Source organism: Maylandia zebra, linkage group LG6 (genome assembly GCF_041146795.1).
Source record: "Maylandia zebra isolate NMK-2024a linkage group LG6, Mzebra_GT3a, whole genome shotgun sequence".
Lineage (NCBI taxonomy): Eukaryota > Metazoa > Chordata > Actinopteri > Cichliformes > Cichlidae > Maylandia > Maylandia zebra.
Genome location: NC_135172.1, coordinates 35,490,312 through 35,494,975, shown reverse-complemented (window position 1 = coordinate 35,494,975; position 4,664 = coordinate 35,490,312).

The window sequence follows — 4,664 nt, the reverse complement described above, 5'->3', positions numbered from 1 at the left end:
CGTGTTTACTCTCACATTCCTTAAAGCAACAGTTATCTTAATCGAAGACCTAAAGGCTTCCTCTGAGCCCATGCCACCTGAAAACACAAAACACGTTTATATTCATAGTTCCACTCACATTTTCTCTGATTTCTCTGATGTTTATCAGTCAGTACTCAGTTCGGATAAAAATATTTACAGTAGGTGACTCTAACCAAAGCCTCAGAATTGCATTTCATATCTGACAGTCTGTGAAAATATAAATAACACCACTCAGAGTAACAGTGTTTGCTGAAAACCCTCTTCTGTGTGACCAACTGTCAGTAATATTTAGAATAGTGAGCAACACAGCACCCAGGAAAAACTCCAGTACTGAAGATTATTTTGAAAATCCTTTATTTTTACAGGTTTCTTACTGAGAGCTTTATACCTGTGAGAATGTTCTAGTGGAATAGGAGAGCTTTATGAGAGCTTTGTGGGCTTTATGCTTTAATGTGAGACTGTTTCTGTATAAAAATCCAATTTTAAATTTAGAGTTTTGATATGTATTCAGCATGAGGTTTATAGCTGAAAGGTTCGGATATAAACAGATGGGTAGAAATCCTAAGGTAACCCCATCAACAACATTACTCAGTTTCATCAGAGTTTAGAACACATTTATGATAGATTACAGATTTGTGACGTTTATTAAAAGCACATTAGTTTTCCATCAACCAAATAAGGCGAAGAACCAGTAGTGTAAAAAACACGGTCGCCAGCATAAAAATGTACATTACCTCAGTGTAATACTGATTATGTCAGTAACAAAAGAGATATAAGGATGGAGCCCTGTGGCACATTTTAGTCATTGAAAGAGAGCCTTAAAAACGTTGGAGACTAAGTTCTACCAAACATGAAACCATTTAATTCAGTGCGTTAATCTGTGTCCAAGCTGCGCCACTGTAACTAGATCAGGTTATATGCAGACGCCGAGCTTCACCATGCTGCATCACATACTCCACCCAGAAAACAGTGGGATTCATTTGCGTCACTGTCTGGTCATGCATCGCTCCTCCCTGAGCCCAGTTCTGTTGGAGGTTTCTTTCTCTTAATAGGGAGCTTTTCTGTCACCAAAGTGCTTGCTCATAGGGGATCATATGATTGTTGGGGTTTTCTCTGTTTCCTTTGTATTATAGGGGGTTTATATTGTAGGGTCTTTACCTTACAATATAAAGTGCCTTGAGGCAACTGTTGTTGTAATTTGGCGGTATATATAAATAACATATATTTGTATCATTATGTACAGCTACTTTAAATACCATATTCATTCAGTCTTTGAATTCAACTCTAATTGACCTTTCCTTCAAGCTATCAAGGTGTCTACTATAGCCCACTTCTTCAAGACTAATGTGATACCAAGTGTGATGTACTGATGTCCCTGAGTTGCAGTGTTGTGGTACAGAGTGAGGGCCCAGAGGTGAACGAACAGTCCTCTTTTACTACCAACAGTGGGACAAACTGAGTGAGAGTACACTGCTGGGATGTGGACTGAGTATCTGTCAAATATCAGTGCTAACGCTAATGTCAGGACCGCACACTGTTCAGTGTATTTATGCTGGAGAGCTAGTTACCTAGCACTGTTGCAATGAGCTAAAATGGTCATTCACTCTGGTTTTTGCTGCTGCTCCTCATGAGTGCAAAAGACCAACAGACCATCACGCACCAGCAGGTGGAGACACAGACTTAAGGACTGATCTGTGGCTGCTGTTGTTCATGAGGTGGGCAAATATTAACATTTATGGACTCAGGCTGTTAATTAGAATAAATAGAAAAAACATTGAAGCAACTTCATGATATTGTTTAAGTAAATCTGAATCTCACCTGCACAATAATGTGATGTAGATTTTTCAGCACATTTTTTATATGTTTAATATGTTAAATGAGAACAAGTTAGATGTCCCCAAGCCTCATTTTTCACCCCTCTGATACAAATATTTGTCTTCAAATGTTTCATAAATTCTTATAGGCCCGTCTCTTTGCTACCACAGTTCTCTTCTATACTGGAAAAGATATTTTACAATAGAATGTATCACTTTCCCACAAAAAACAATGTACTGTATGAACAGCAGTGTGGATTTAAACCCAAAAGAACCACAACACATGCCTTAATGGAATTTAAAGATACAGTAACAACTGCAACTGAAAACAAAGAATATGCTATCTGGAGTTTTTTAGATAAAAAAAAAAAGCATTTGATAAAGTCAGTCACAACATTTTACTTAATAAACTTTGCACATATGGGGTCAGAGGGGTGGCATTATCATGGGTTAACAGTTCCCTTAAAAACCAGAAACTATTTATATAAACAAATAAATGCCATAAAATCAAAATTGAAACCTGTTGTATGTGGGGTTCCCCAAAGATAAGTTCTGTACATTATTGTATATTAATGACATATATGTGCAATTTCAAAGTCTTTGAAAATAATATTATTTGCAGATGATGCAAATTTACTGTACTGTGGAAGTAACTTGGAACAACTTCTGAATGAACTAGAAAACTAATAAATAATATGAAGACTTGGTTTGACTATAATAAATTAACATTGGACATGAGTAAAACAAAATTCATGATATTTGGGAATTGTGCATATTCTACAAATAGTAAAGTGACAATAAATAACTTTGAATGAGACTTAGTATCTGGGGGGGGGAAATCCGTGGTGTGATAATACATCACAAACTATCCTAGATTCACTTATATTAAAGGCAAAATATCAACGTCTCTTGCAATTCTCTACAAGGTTAAGGATCTCATAAATCAAAAATCATTATATACACATTATATGTATTGTTCTATTATACTCCCGTACATGCTATATTGTGTGTGGAAGTGTAGGGAAACACCTGTAAAACACACACCCATCCAATATACGTTCTGCAAAAAAGAGTGATAAGAACACCTGTACAGATGAAGTTAAGAAAAGTACAAAAATACACACATTTGTTTAGAAGCAATAAATTGCATGAATATAGACTTCATCCTCTCAGTGATTGAGCTGTCTCATTGTTTTCTATTGAAGTCTTCTCCTTATTTTTATAGATTAAGGCAAGAGTAAGTTAAAACATTCATTAAGGTATTTTGCACATAGATATAACTCCATATGAAGCAATGTCAAACATAACTGGTAATTAGTTACATTTACTTCTTCGAAATAAACTATTCTATCTATCTTACAGTGTTTATCATCCATCTGTTTTAGTCTATAACTATAATTTCTTCTACCTAATCCTATACACTGTACATAAGGTGTGCTTGCTGGCAAACAACCTGTCAATCACATCTCGTTTGCCAATGAGTCTAAAGCATCTCTCAGTTTCTCAGCCAGATCCGCTTCTTGTTCATGAAACCAACTCTCTAAATATCAAGATGAATAAGGTGAAAACAATTAGCTGAAATCTCTTAATGAGACTTCAACAACCAGTGGGTGATGTTACAGCATCTCCATCCATCTATACCTCATCCTGGCAATGACTAGTGGTGCCTAAACTCTTCAGTTATTTTTTATAGTCAAGATTTATTTGGTTAAATGCGAACACTGAAAAAACAAAAATGAAAACAGGATTTCATGATGTCTGCAGCTTTAATAATAAGGACAAAAAGTTACTTCTGCCAGTGCAGCACTTGGGTGTTCTTTTCACCATGCATGTCAGAGGAGACCTGAGGGGTACTACAGAGAAAGTTCAGCAAAGCCAGACTTTCTTTGACTCGACAAAACCTAAAAACTCAGCCAGAGACAATAATCGGTATCTCAGTATTGTGTTTTTTTTTTACTTTCTGTATTAACTTAGGCTTTCTGCTTCATCATCAGCACAGTTGCTGCTGCTGCCCATCTTCTTTCTGCAGTGTAGGACACATGTCAACACTTGGATTTAATAAACCGCTTGCTTCAGCAGAGAATTGTCCCCATAAAACGTACTGTAAATACAAGATTAGGTATTTAAAAAAAAATGCTCTTCCACATTATTTTAAATGAAACTGAACATAATAAGCTGCCAACAAGATCATTATGGTAACACAAGTTACAATTTTAGCTCAGCCAGGTAAAAGGAGACCAACCTTAATGACACTGAAAACTCTGACTTTAAGCTCAACATTTAAGCTCAACATAGTTAATTAATGAATTAATCTCCCTCTGAAATGAGCCCAGGTCTGCTGGGTAACTAGATAACATCCGGCTTTTATGTCAGCTGTAATAGCAAGACTGAGAATGTATTACATATTTATTCATATTTATATAGCGATATTTCCAACACCAATATTCAGAATGATTGACTGTCATGTTTTATTAAATCAAGTCCATATAGTAATAAAAAAGAAGAAATAATGAATTTTTAATATTTTAGGATATATATATATATATATATATATATATATATATATATATATATATATATATATATATATGTTTTATTTTGTACTATTGCTAAACTTAAAACTGAACCCTTTGTGTTTCAGTCCTTGAGACTCCTGTTTGCATGTGAGTACCAGGTCACTGTGTTTCTTCCAGAGTGGGGATCATCTTAGGATGTGGGGACTGTGTATATCCTCCATGTCATGGTCTTTGGTTTTGAATTTTTATTCCCGAGTTTTATTCTCTGCCTGGGTTTGTTCCAGTTGAGGTCTTAAATTATTCTTAGTTTATT